This window comes from Dipodomys ordii, unplaced genomic scaffold (genome assembly GCF_000151885.1).
Source record: "Dipodomys ordii isolate 6190 unplaced genomic scaffold, Dord_2.0 Scaffold2, whole genome shotgun sequence".
Lineage (NCBI taxonomy): Eukaryota > Metazoa > Chordata > Mammalia > Rodentia > Heteromyidae > Dipodomys > Dipodomys ordii.
In genome coordinates, this window is record NW_012267218.1 from 24,109,245 (window position 1) to 24,124,137 (window position 14,893).

At 42.8% G+C, this 14,893-nt stretch overlaps 1 protein-coding gene across 1 annotated transcript in view; it reads left to right on the top strand.

Moving 5' to 3' along the window:
- The first annotated feature begins 8,044 nt into the window (after positions 1-8,044).
- Positions 8,045-14,893, top strand: part of Numb (numb homolog (Drosophila)) — a 137,361-nt gene continuing 130,512 nt past the window's right edge. Inside the window, exon 1 of the mRNA XM_013013562.1 lies at positions 8,045-8,131. The gene's annotated coding sequence lies outside the window, so the exon portion shown is untranslated. The remainder of the gene's footprint in view (positions 8,132-14,893) is intronic.

The window sequence follows — 14,893 nt, forward strand, 5'->3', positions numbered from 1 at the left end:
CAGAGACTTTTCTGTCAGCTTGTCTTCATGTAACCAGGGAGCAAACCAAGGCCAAGAACCTTTGTTTCCAAGGGTGGAGAGGGAGATTAGCAGGATGAGTCTATTTCCTTACCCTAATCACCCTAAGGGAGTTGACTTTAGACTTGTTTTCTCTGGAGGAGGGGTGATTCAGCCCAGACCCTTGATGAGAAACTCCGTCTCAAGCCTGAGGGAAAGTATCAAAAGAATTGGTTCTTCCATTTCAGACCAGAAAGGTTTCACTGGAGACAGGGGAAATTGAGCTCTCCCTGTTCCCAGCATCAGCAAGCAGGAGAACAACAGGCAGGCAATGCTATATAGAAATTTCCAAAGGCATAACCCTGTCTATAGGAGTCCAATAAAGATAGGCAATGAGATCCCAAATTCACAGTACAGGGATGGCCTCATACATACAAACTAGTAGAGAGCTTTATTTAGTCTCATTAGTTTGTTTGTTTGATATGGCTTGGCTATCCTTGGGACTGAACTCAGGACCTCTCACTTATTAGGCAAGTGCTCTACCACTCAAGCCACAATCCTAGTCTTCCACCACTATGCTTTTACCTACTAATTACTATAACCACTAGTGATCATGATATGATCATTTATATGTCCTAGAGCACCACCCCAAAATACATTGACTGTGGTCAGACAATTTTTTTTCTTTTTTTTTGGGGTCTGGTCGTGGGGCCTGAACTCTGGGCCTGGGCGCTGTCCCTCAGCTCTTCAGCTCAAGGCTAGCGCTCTACCACTTGAACCACAGCGCCACTTCCGGCTTTTTTCTTTTTGCTTATGTGGTGCTGAGGAATCTAACCCAGGACCTCATGCATGCAAGGCAAGCACTCTACCACTGAGCCACCTTCCCAGCCCCTCCTGAGCTTCTTTTGCTCAAGGCTAACATCTACCATTTGAACCACAGCACCACTTCTGGCTTTTTCTGTTTATGTGCTACTGAGGAATTGAACCCAGGGCTTCATGCATGCTAGGCAAGCATTCTACCACTAAGCCACATTCCCAGCCTTCTCTTTACCTTTGTAGTACTTTCCCAGCAACTTCTGCTTTGAATCTTTCCATGCACAGATGTGGCAGGAGAAGAAGAGGCCAGAGTTAGGGCATCTCAGAAAATCAGTAGGAGATGGGCACTCTGGTGTCTGATTGAAATTCCAGCTACTTGGGGGGTAGAGGCAAGAGGATCTGAAGTTGAAGGCCAGCTGGACAAAAGTAAATAAATAAAAAAATAAATTTAAAATATTGAGTGCCAAACAACAACCAAAAGCACGTTTCCTTATATCACAGTTGCACAAGTGACTTGATTTGGAGGCACACGTGTAAATAATCATTGTCTTTGACTATTTATCAAGGTCTAAGGTGTAGTAGCACAGTAGGTGCTGCTAGACAAGATGGCTCTATAAACCGTTACAACCTAAAGATTCCTAAGGCAGCCAGATACCGGAGATTTGTGCCTGTAATCCTAGCTACTCAGAAGGTAGAGATCCAGAGAGTGGCAGTTCAAAAGCAAGCCTAGGCAAAAAAGTCTGAGTCTCCATCTTCAAGATAACCAGCTTAAAACTGGGCTGGAGGAAGCATGTGAGGCTCTGAGTTAAAGTCACCAAACTGGTATATCACACACACACACACACTAAAGGGTTCCTAATACAATTCTTTGTGAGGATAGTTTTCTGCTGCATGGAACACAGAAGAAGAAAACTGTGCAAATATGGACAGGGAAAGAGAGAGGGAGAAAAAGAGAGGCAGTAAGCATTTAAAAAGTGGAAGGCAGAATTTGTATAGATTTCCCTGGCCTGAAAAAAATAGTAAAATGCGTTGTAAAGACTTGGATCTTTGTCTTCTACACTGTTTTTGACATAAGAATAATTTATACGTTAGAGGCATTTCCCCCTCCAGTCTTTCTCATGTAGTAATCATGGGTGAGCCTTGAGAAATGACTCAAAGCCAAAATAATGGGGTTTTCTTAATTACAGTTCCTTCTTTCCCTGGCCACAGGCCAGCCTTTCATATCTTCCTCCCTTAGAAGGAAGCCAGCTTCAACCACCCTGCTTGGTCACTAACCTTTCCTCTTAGTGATCATGTTGCAAACTGGACTCCCTTCTTCTAACTCTTGTCTTGAGGTGAAGTATGTTTCTTCCAACTCTCTAATTGCAAAATTGTTATTGGTTATTCAGTTTCATGATTCTTACTACTTTCAACCTGTGTAGTCTTGCTGTCATTCTCAGCAGAGTACTGACCTGGTAGACAACACAGTGACCAGCTTCCGGGCAATCCCTCCCTGCCCCCACCCCTCGCCCCCCACACTCTGTGTTGAACTCAGAGCCTGGGTGTTGTCCCTTAGCTTTTATGCTCAAGGCTAATGCTCTACTAACTTGAGCCACACCTCCACTTTCGGCTTTTTGGTGGTTAATTGGAGATGTAAGTCCAGACTTTCCTGCCTGCTCTGGCTTCTATCCATGATCTTCAGATCTCTGTCTTCTGAGTAGCTACAATTACAGGCGTGAGCCATCAGTGCCTGGCTCCATCACACAGCCAAGTCCCTGCTCATTCTTCTGAGCATACTCCTGTGTCTTTGGAACCTGGATGGGATCAGGGCTGCACTTTTTTTTTTTTTTTTTACAAAGAGGATGTTCTACCATACTTAGCTTGTCTTGCAGGTTTTGAGCATTCCTTTCTTGGCATACTGCAAACAGGAAATAAGACTGGGTCATGGCTTTGTTGGTCATATTTTATAAACCCCAAATCTGAAACTGTGTCTGTCTGTCTTTCTGTCTCTCTCTCTTGCCAGTCCTGGGGCTTGTACTCAGGGCCTGAACACTGTCCCTGAACTTCTTTTGCTCAATGCTAGCACTCTACCACTTGAGCCACAGCGCCACTTCTGGCTTTTTCTGTTTATGTTGTACTGAGGAATGGAACCCAGGGCTTCATGCATGCTAGGCAGGCACTCTACCACTAAGCCACATTCCCAGCCCCACTGAAACAAAATGTATAGAGAAATAAGACTAGCCTTGAAAGGTTACCAGAGTTGATAGTTATTACAAGTAGTGTGGAGACACAACCAGGTATCACACATCAATCAAGTTAATAATAATGAGTGGTTACTGAGATTTACTATGTGCCAAGTCCTGAATTGTGAATATTATATAATTTACACTTCATAAAAGGTTCCTTCTAATAGCTATAAGAGAAAACCAACTATTATATGTACTCAATAACATTAATAGAGATATATAGTTGTATCAGTTACATATTGTTATACGATATACACTGGCTCTGGATTGAACACGTTTTCTCACTTATAAACTAGTATATAATAAACTTATAAACTAGTATATAATTATTTATTAACTTATAAATTGATTTATTATTATTAGTCTTTTTTGAAGTGCTGAAAATCCCAGGGCCTTATAAATGCTAGGCAAGTACTCTACTATTGAACTATTATCCCTGGTCCTGCCACTTAGACTTTAAATGAGTCTCACGAGTAGGCACTATTATCCCAAAGTAGGTTGCTGCTGAAGATCTTCCTGCTAGTATATCCATCCTTTTAAGTCCAGGATATACATCTTAGGTTCAAGAGTCTGAGTTCAAGTCCGCTTTTTATTTTGGGGCTCCAAGTGAATGGAACACTGGAGTTCTAGAAGGCATTCTCTTCTGAGAAATCCTTGGAGAGTAGCCAGGTTTCCAGGAAATTCTTGGTGTGCATGTAAGATAGGAGTAGACAAAAGTTTAAATGATGCTAAGTATTTTGCACAGCCCACTCCCTGATGCAGAAGAATAGTTGGTCCACCCATAGATCGGTGATAAGTCACCGGGGACTCCTCTCAAAGTACAGTGGCTGAGCTAAGAACTAATAAACCATCCATTTTATAAGTACTCATACCAGTAGAGGAATAAAAATGAATATATTTAGCAATAAGGTATGACATGGTGTTAAAAAAAATCACACAGGCTCTGCAATCAGAAAGCAAATAGTTCTGCCTGAGAGAACAGCCCCTTCTGTGGATGTTTTCCCCTCTTCTTCCTACCCATGAAATAGAACCTTGAACTTTGAAACCACAATGCCTTGTTTCAGCTTGGAAAGCAGTGAATCACTTCCCAGTATTGGAAACTTCCTAGATTGGGACACTAGCAATGTTTTCTGCCAGAGCTTAAGCCCGTGTTCCCCTTTATGAAGATATGCTCCTGGCTGGAAGCATGAACCTTGTCCTGCCTTGCTACTGGAGCAGCAGGTTTTCAACAGAGGACAATGAAACAACAGTCTTACTGGCTGGAACCTTGATACTCTTTCCCTTTTCCAGGTGACAGAGCGGGTAATTTGCTGGTGCAATTATGCAACCTGGTATAAAGTCCACCAGCAGGGAGGGGCAGGGATAGGACTCTGAACTGGCTCAGCACTCTGATGGAGCCTCTGGACTCTTGTTCTAGCTTTCTTTACCTTTTCCTTTCCTGACCAGATGTCAAATAGCTCTGTTTCCCTCTCTTCCTCCCTCCTTTCCTTTTTCCTTCTCTCCTCCCTCCCTTCCTTCATTTTTTTCTTTCCCTTCTTTATCTCCTTTCCTCCCCCTTCCTCCTTCCCTCCCTCTTTCTCTCTCCTTTCTCCTTCCCCTTGTTTTCATTTCTCTCTAATCCCTTCATCTTTGTTAGCCTCCACCCTCTGGCTCCCTCTAACACGGGAACTCACCACTTATCAAATATCTTGGCCTGTCTCCAACTGCTAGTGGCAGGCTTCTCTGGCCCTTGTCTGTTTTTGGAGTGATTTTTCTTCAGCAATTGCTTGCTACTTTAAATCCAGGTGGAATTATGTATATAAAATGGTGGGTGATCGGGGATTCCAAAACCAAGAAAGAGACCTTTTCCCTAATCAGATTATGCCTGTCTGGAATTGAGAAGATATGAAAGGCCACTTGGATTCTGTTCCCTTGAAAAGTGACTATGGCTGGGTGTAATCTGAGGCTGAGATCTGAGGATTGAGGTTCAAAGCCAGGCAAGAAAGTCCATGAGACTCCAAACTCCAACTACCAAGAAGCCAGAAGTGGAGCTGTGGCTCAGTTGGTAGAGTATCAACCTTGAGCAAAAAAGCAAAGGGACAGTTCCTAGATCCTGCATTCATGACCTAGTATTGACAGAAAGAAAAAAAGAAAAGTGACTATGAAAACATAGCTTTAATAATCACAAAAGGTCAATGCACACCATATCATCCCTCAGACATTGGGATGTTACTCCTAGTCCACCATTTCCTTTTTCCTTCTCTTCCTTCCTTTCTATAGGGCATCATTATTACTCCAGGCTAGACCTGAACTCATTCTATCTCTGCCTCAATCTTCCAAGTGGTGGATTACAGGCATATGCCACCAAACCAGCCTGGCCTTCCATTTTCCACTTAATTGCAATTTGTAGAGGCTGTTTTGGCCCTTAATATACCTGCCATCCTGGACTTAAGCAAGTGGCTATGAACAGATACCATCTGCACCACCTCCCTTAGCCTGCCACACAACACAAAACTGTAGACTCCCAGACTCTGTGTTCTGAGCGCAGGCCCTGAGAGCGGCAAAGAAAAGAGAAGCTACACAGAGTAATTATGTTATAGGTTACCACGTGCATGTAAAAATCAAAATACAGGGTTCAAGCAATAACCTCTCCAGTGCTGCAGTCTTTGATAACACAATAGCCTTCTGTTAGTTCAAAGCAAGTTCTTGAAAACCTTCCTTCTTTAACATTTTCCTTCTTTTTACTGTGTTGTATATACTTTACATTTTTCTTTCTTAAGTGATGTACACAAAGAATGCGAGTGTGGGAAATGTATCCAAACATATGAACAAATGCATTTATGAAAGCTTTTTAATCTCTGAAATAATAACTATAGGGCAATTGTCCACTTTTTTTTGTTTTTTTGTTTTTTTTTTGGTGATAGTCATTTTGTTGAGTTCCTAAACTTAAACGGCAAGTCCTCTTAGTGAGACTGGCCTAATTCTATGTTCTCTATGACACCTAGTCACTGTGGCTGTGCAAGAGCCATTATTACCCAAAGTACCATAATAATGGCCGTGCCCTCCTATGACGTTATTGTTGTTATTGTTTCCTATGTGCCAGGATATTAATTGTCTTTCTAACTTGCTCTAAAATTGGTAGTATGGCACATTGCCAAGACTAAAGAAAAGAAAGCTATTAATGATATATAGGAAACGGCTGTGTAAAAGGATATATTGATATTGCCTTCGCATTGGGGTGTTATCGTATTTGCATACTACTTCATTTGTTTTAAGACATTAGCTCAGTCCATCTTATCGTGGTCAGTATCTGATCTTTCCTTCAAGGGAGTGATTCATACATCTCTTTAGTTATTTTGGCTTTTCCTCTTTCCTTTTATAGGATTTTTTTTTTGTGTGAGTCATTGAATTGAATGTGAGGCTATTTCTAAATTGAAAGGTGAGGATGAGAGAAGGGGGAGGAAAGTTCCGGAAAATAACTAGGAAGACACCTTATTGTTATGTATAGTTACTGGAGGAGTAATTTCCATTTAGTTTGATGATAGAAGTGTGTAGTTTATTTAAACTTGACTGAAAATATAGGCTAGAAAACAGACAGCTGCTTTTTTCTTCTTCTCCGGAATAACAAACCATACAGTTTCAGATTCCTTGTATCTTGCTCCACAAAGAGCCAAAGGCTAGTAAATAAAAAAGATATGGGACAAAGAGATAGCCAGAAGACAATACAGGCAAGGTGCAAAACTTCCAAAGTCCAGATTTGTGGCCCCACAGGGAGGTCCCAGTTATAAAGCAGTGCTTATGAGGGTCAGACCTCCTTGACTTGTTCCAACCTTGCCCAATTGTCCTCAGTGTATGTTTCACCATCCATGACTTTGCATATTGCAGGTAGAGTTGTGAGGAAGGTATATTTAAATTTGATTTAGAAACTGAGAGAGTAATCAGGCCAGCATTTTCTTATTTAGGAGCAGGAAAAGTGGGTGGAAAAGAAAAGTCAAAAAGCTAATGACGAATATATTTCTAGGAGCACAAGTTTTTATAGCAACACCAGATTTGTCAAAAATGCCTACTGTGATTTGTACCCAAGGAATAAAAAATGCAACCATTTATTCTCATAATCATTGTGCCAAGTGAGGGAAGAAGAAAAAAGAAGCCTTGCAATTCACTCAATGGCCCTAATTTAGACTGCTAGGGAGAGGTTTAGAAGAAGAAAAAAGACAAGCTTTTAACGTATTTGACACACAGCTAGTAGGGCTATTTAAGAACTGCTGAACATAAAATTCAAGCACGGGTGGGAAGTGAGAGGTAGGAGGAAAAGCAATCCTCATTTATTTAAAACTTGCTGAAGGGAAGTCAGGAGTGGGTCTGGAGGCTAGAGAATTGTCAACACGACCCTTAAGTTTATTGCAATTACGCTTATAATTGCAATGGAAGTAGACTGATTGCTGCTAAATAAACCGCCGCGCTTTGCGCTCCAGCATGGAGACAGGAAAGAACTTCAAGGAAATGGGGCTCATTGGGACCCCAAGAAAAGGAGATTTTAATCGATATGGGATCTTTCTCCCCAGGGGTGGGTGAGAGACACTTCTGAAAGACAGTTTCTGGTGCTGTTGGCGTATTGCAAGTGTTATCTCTATGAGTGTGCTGGCAGTGGGTGAGTTTCACCTGGTTCACTGCGCGAACTCCACAACAAAGAGTTAACCCTTCCCTGGTAACCTCGGACGTGAGCTTTCTACTGTGCAACCAAACTGTGCACAAGCTTGAACCAACCGTGGCCGTCACGTCCAGTGCCTGTTAACTTAATAGACACTGTTAGTAGCCTATCATAACTTCGAACTGTCCAACCATCAACCAATGACAACTAAAGCTTGGACTAGGACGTTCCAGGTCTCGGTGGGGGCGAATATCAGGTCCAGGAAAAGGGGCGGTAAAGACACGATGACGGGCAGGTAACTTGGGCCAATAAGAGTAGAGAACCGCCGCCCCGTTGTCCAATGGACAGGTCGGAAATGTGATGGGGGTGGGCCTGTTGTCATGGGGGAGGTGGTGGCGCTTGGTGGCTCCTGGCGGCCGAGGTAGAGGAAGAGGCACTGGAGTTGGTCCGGAGGCAGCGGCAGGTGAGTGCCCGGAACCTGGGCCCGAAGTCTGAAGGCCGTCGCGGGGCGGAAACTCTAGCTCCGCGTTTAGGAAGCTGAGGCTGAAGGAAGCGGGCCTGGACGCCGGGTCGGGGCCGGGGCGGCGGCGGCGAGTTCGCGCTGACGGGGCTGGTGGGAGAATGGCCGGGCTGCGGGTGGCCGAGGTCGCTGTGGGCAGGGCGGCTGGCGCGGGACCCCGCGGGTCCGGCCGGGGGCTCTCGGAGCGCGCTCGGGTCCCGAGCACTGACCCGCGGCCGCTGTGGAGAGCGGCCGCTTCCTGGGGAGACGGCAGCGGCCGGGGTGTGAGGGTTGGGGGTGACCCGGGGTGACTTGGGGATACCCCGGACGGCGCGGGTGCCGGCGGTGGCGGGGAGCTGGGAGCCCCGGGGAGCCTGGGAGCGGCGGGCGCGCTGAGAGCCGGGGACCTGAGCGAACTAGGAGTGGCTCCTGCCGGGGAGCGAGAGGAAGTGGGGAGACCGAGGGCAGCCGGGGTCCGGGGTGACCGGGAGCGGCCTGGCTCTGTGTGTGTGTGTGTGTGTGTGTGTGTGTGTCCGTGTGTCGGTGAGTCGGTGATCCGGACCCTCCAGAAGAGCGCGGCTGTCCGAGGAAGTCGAGCTCCAGCCGACGTGGGGAGCAGATGGTCTTTGCGGGGTGGGGTGGGGGTGTCGGATGGGTGGGAACCTTGAAGGGTTTGGGGGAACCCCACCCCTCACCCCAACGGGTCTGCGACCGGAGACCTAAAAGTGGATTCCTCCCCGGCCACCAGGAAGGAAGTGTTTCTTCCCCGGGGTAGCAGTTTGGGGTGTGAGACGAGGGTGAGGGTTCCCACGGGGAAATGGAAGTTCCTTGGAGCAAAGTGGGATGGAGGTGGGAAGGGAGGAGTAATTTCCTTGTAGGAAGGGAGTTGTAGAGAAAGTTGCCCATTGGCAGTGCAGTGGTCAGGTGGAAGCTGGCCAGGACAGCAGCTATGAGAAATTAACAATACTGTGTTGTAAGTTCTCCAAAAAAAGAAGAAGAAGAAGAAACTTAAGCTGCATAATGAATAAGAAGGTGCCATCTAGGATCAGAAAAAAAAAAAAGGCAACACCCCGCCCCACCCCCTAAAAAAGAAAAACCCCAAAGATTTAGTGACTTGCATTCCAAGGCTTTAGAAATGTTTTAGGATAGCTTCAATGCTAGAGAATAAGGACATTGACAGGGAGGGAATTTGAGAGGAAAAGTGGGGGAGGAGTAGCTGAGCTAAAGGAATAGAACTGAGGACCTGATCAGAAAGAGGATATTCATGACCAGGATAGGCATGTCCTGCTATATTCAAAATAAATTGGAAGTTCAGTCCCGGTGAGTAGCTTGGCCAACTTAATCTCTCCAGATTTTGCTCATCTATAGTAAAATAGGAAAACCAATAGTTTTCATAGTGTTTACAGCTTTTAAAAAAAGTTAGGTAGAGCTTTTGGAATAGTGACTGACACACAGCACCGTGTACTGGATTGTTAAAGGATAAAGACCTGAGTTCCTTGATGCATTTATTTTCAAACATTATATCAGTCTTTCTTGGAGGGCTTACAAAGCTACAAATTGGTTGGTCCATTTGGGTTTTCTGATTTGCCACATGTAGGGTGGGGCCCAAGAATTAGTATTTATCTCAATTGATGTTTGTCTTGGTCAAGGGTCTATACTTGCTTTAATGAAAATATAATAAGCAACCTTCAAATAACTATCTTGCAAAAGAGATTAGTAGAGGCACATATCACCATCACCGTCATCCTAATCCTATTAAATATCTTTTTGTTGTTTGAGTGGAACAGATTCTTTTTTTTTTTTTTTTTTTGGTCCCGTTGTGGGGCCTGAACTCTGGGCCTGGGCGCTGTCCCTCAGCTCTTCAGCTCAAGGCTAGCGCTCTACCACTTGAGCCAAAGCGCCACTTCCGGCTTTTTTCTTTTTGCTGATGTGGTGCTGAGGAATCGAACCCAGGGCCTCAGGCATGCAAGGCAAGCGCTCTACCACTGAGCCAACCTCCCAGCCCTGAAACAGATTCTTATAATATAGTACAGGCTGGCATTGGACACTGTTCTATCTCAGCTTCTCAACTGCTGGGATTGCTAGAGTGCTAGGCCTACAGTTATGCACTACTTTATTCAGTTAAGGATATCCTTTTGTGAGCTCGTTTTTAAAAAGTATGGATAATTATTTTGTAATGTATAAAATCAAATTGGCAGGTTACCACATTGAAAATAAAGTGATTTTTTAATATTTTTGTATTTGGTAAAGAAAAGTATTGTTTGGAAAACCTCTCATACGTGTATGTAATAGATCACAACGTAAAATGCATTTCTTAGAGTTAGAAAACTTTGAAAAGCTTTTGAGTGTAGTAAGAGCAACCTTTCAGTATCTAAGGTTGGGGTACTTGTTTATCTTTTTGTTGGTCGTGGGGCTTGAACTCGGCTTGGGCGCTGTTCCTGTGCTCTTCAGCTCAAGGTGAGCGCTCTACCACTTGAGCCACAGCACCACTTCTGGTTTTGGCATGGTTCATTGGAGATAAGAGTCTCACAGACTTTCCTGCCCGGGCTGGCTTTGAATCGGGATCATCAGATCTCAGCCTTCTGAGTAGGTAGGATTACAGGCATGAGCCACTGGCGCCTGGCCTTATTTTTTTGTGCTAATTCTTCCTCAGGTAGTAATAAAACATTCCATTAAATATCTTCAGCTTCTGATTTGATTTCTCCTGTGTTGGTCTTATCACATTTTGCATTGTGTCCCTGATTCTTTGAATCTTTTTTGGATATTGAGAATCTTTGGCACGAGGACTTAAGGGAATTTGAGGCCAAGAAATTGAGTGTGTCTCGGATGTGTTCCACTTTTGTTTCACTTGTGCCCCCTTGTTCACCCTTTCTTTTGTTTCTTCCTCTCTAACTACTGTGCTATGAAGCATTGTTTGTAAAAAAAAGCAAACCCTAAGTATAAACGTACATATTGACAGTAAACAACTAACACTGAAATGAGCTAGTTTGAGAACATTTCATGTACCAAAAGAAAGCAAATGCAAAATAAGAAACATTTAACTGGGTGTGGTGGTTCATGCCTGTAATCCCAGTGCTAGAAATAAGAAGGTAAAAGAATCACTAGTGCCAGACCAGCCTGGACTGTACAAGATCCTGCGGCAAAAGAATTAATTTTTTTTTCAAAGCAAAAAATTTCTTTTTAGAGAAAAGGTATTATAAAACTTTTTATTTTGCTTTAGTGGAAGCCAAGGCCAGGCAGTTACACAAGACCATATAAAATACAGAATATATAAAATCATTTTAAAGAAACTGACAATACAATAGAATTCTAATTTTTGTAGAGAAAAGAAATAGGGCTGGGAAGGTGGCTCAATGGTAGAGTACTTGCCTTGCATGCATGAAGCCTTGGGTTTGATTCCTCAGCAGCACATAAGCAGAAAAAGCCGGAAGTGGCGCTGTGGCTCAAGTAGAGCACTAACCTTGAGCCGAAGAGCTGAGGGACAGTGCCCAGGTCCAGAGTTCAGGCCCACGACTGAAAAAAAAAGAAAAATAGTGATAATCGATAGCAAAATACCCTGGGTAAGATAGAGGTTTAAGTACAAAGAAAATGGTTTAAGCAAGAGCTCTTGTCTTAATCATTTTTCTCCCCTGAGAGTTAATTGCATGCAGTATATGTTGTAACTTTAACTTGAGGAACTAAAATATTACCTACAATCTTTATTTAAAGCTAGGTTAATATTTATGCATGTCTTGTGCTACTATAGGTTTGCCTTTTTATTGAAAACTATATGGTTCATCTAAAAGCTAGGTAGAATTTATGTAGAATTATTTTGGGGTGGGAGGATGTGAGAACAGAAAACAGTACTGAAAATGGAAAGAGATCATTGTAGCTCTCTCTAATCTAGGGGATAATATAACTTCTCATTAATGTTGTATGAAATTGTGAAGAAACTACTGCTTCATCTCTGCATCATGATTGTTTTATTTCTTCAAATTCTGTTTGTTATTTTTATTTCTTTAATATCTTTATTCCAAAAAATGTAAATGGAAGACTGGAAAACATGTAGCCTTTGATATTTGATTTCAAAGGCAAAAGCTATCTTTTGACAAAATGTACTAATTTTTGTGACAAAGGTTCCAAGGAAGAAACTTTTTTTTCTCGAGTTGAATAGGATGTCCCTTTCACTGGAATAGTTGTTCTGTAAGTCATTGTTCGTTTATTTAGATCATTCAGTTCCCTAACAAATAATAGAAGAATCTTAATTCTTAATTGAGTGTGGGGGAAAATGTAAGAGTTCACTCTTTATAATTGTGAACATTGAACAATTTGATTACTTACTTGCTTTTAACACAAGGACTTTCTTCAGTTAACTTATTATTCATCCATAATTTAATCATGTCTTAATCCTATCTATTCAGGAAACTGAAATCTGAGGATCACAGTTCAAAGCCTGCCCAGACAGGAAGTCTAAGAGACTCTTACCTCCAGCTAACCAGCAAAAAGCTGGAAGTGGAGGTGTGGTTCAAGTGATAGAGCACCAGCCTTGAGAGAAAAAGCTAAGAGACAGTGTCCAGTCTCTACTTTCAAGCCTCAGTACTTGTACACACAGAGATATACACACAGACACAAACACACAAGAATTTTATGTCAGAAACAGTCCCTTAATGACTTATCACCTTTAAAAATAAGTATTTTAGCAAGGTGCTGGTGGCTCATGCTTGTAATACTAGCTACTCAGGAGGCTGAGATCTGAGGATCATGGTTGAAAGCCAGCCTGGGCAGGAAAGTCCATGAAACTATTAACTCTAATAAACCACTAGAAAACTGGAAGTGGTGTAGCTCAAGTGGTAAAGTGCTAGCCTTGAGCTGAAGAGCTGAGGGACAGTGCTCAGGCCCAGAGTTCAAGCCCCACGACCCACAAAAAAATAAAAAAAATAAAAAAATAAGTATTTTGTGTAATAGAGTATTTGAAAAACTTTTTTTTAATTTAATTTTATTTGTGAACATACTGTACAGAGGGGTCACAATTACATGGGCAGGATAATGCATATATTTCTTACCAAGCATTGCAGCCTCCTCCTTTGTTTACCCTTCACATCCTTCCCAGCCTCCCCCCTCCCCGCCCAATCCCAATCCTTCCCCTCCCGAAAAACTTTTAAAAAATTGATATTAAGGTAAGTCTTTTAAGCCAGGCGCTAGTGGTTCATACTGTAATCCTAGCTACTCAGGAGGCTGAGATCTGAGGATTGCAGTTCAAAGCCAGCCTGCACAGGAAAGTCAGTGAGACTCTTATCTACAATTAACCACTCAGCACTAGCCTTGAGCAAAAGAGCTCAGGGATAGCGCCCAAGCCCTGAGTTCAGCTCCATAATGGACCAAAAAAAAGTCTGTTAGATCTGAAGAAAATTTGTTTTAATAATATAATATTGTAAGTTTTATTACTAGAAGTACAAATACTATATAGAACTTCAGGCTATATATACTTTTAGAACTAAGACATGGCATGGTAATGGTGAATTTTCGAGAATATAAATATATGCTTGGGAATTTTAAGGCAAAACTAAAAGAGAATGAGAATACTGACATGTGCTTAAGGAATCTGGAGGATCTGCAGCAGTGTGTCCAAGAGGAATGAAGGGTTTGGCAGTTTTCCTGGAGTCACATATGCAAAGGAGGATGGTCCTTTTTGCAACATTTTCCAAGGGACTTATTCTTAGTTATTTGAAGTTTCTGCTGCTTGCTATGACTTTTCCTTTGTCTTTCTTTGTTTTTAACTTAAATTATATCAGAATGAAAATAAGTAGACTTAGAAGTGCTAGTATTAAGAGGTTGAAGGTTGAGCAGGACTAGGTACATTTATTGCTTTATTGTGTTTGTTCATGTGATACTGAGGGTCTAATTTAGGCCTTGAGCATGCTAGGCAAGTGCTCTACCACTGAGGTACATCAAACCCCTACCATATGAAATTTAGAAGGAGGCTCAAAATTTTGCTCCTGCAGTTCTTAGGAATAGGTCCCCACAACAAAGGCTTCCCACTTGCCCTCTTTAGCGGAGTATGGGCTTGGAAAGAGACCCTCTCCTCCAGTCCTTGTAAAGGGATTAACCAAGGAACTGCTAGTAACTAATGTTCAGTGATGTATATGTTTGCCTTAAATGTGATATATGCATACCAAACAACCCTCATCAAATTGAACACTTTAACATATGCAATTTCATTGTATGCCAATCACACATGAATTAAGCTGTCAAAAAATATAAAAGAAATCCATATGTGGGCTGGGCGTATCAGCTCATGCCTATAAACTCAGCTACTTGGAAAAGTGGAGACGTGAGAATCACAGTTTGAAGTTTGAAGTGAGCCCAGACAAAAACAAGTTATCAAGACCCTATCTCAAAAAAAAAAACAACAAAAAACAAATTCGCTGTGGTAGTAGATTCCTGTTATCTGAGTTGCCTAGCTAATAGAGGCAAAGGTAGGAAAATCAAAGTCCAAGGGAAGCAGGGCAAAAAAGGACTAGAACTTACTTGAAAAAAAAAGGTAAGGGCTGGAAAGGTGGCTCAGTGGTAGAGCGCTTGCTTTGCATGCCTGAAGCCCTGGGTTTGATTCCTCAGCACCACATAAGCAAAAAGAAAAAAACCGGAAGTGTCGCTGTGGCTCAAGTGGTAGAGCGCTAGCCTTGAGCTGAAGAGCTGAGGGACAGTGCCCAGGCCCAGAGTTCAGGCCCCACGACCGGACCCCCCCCC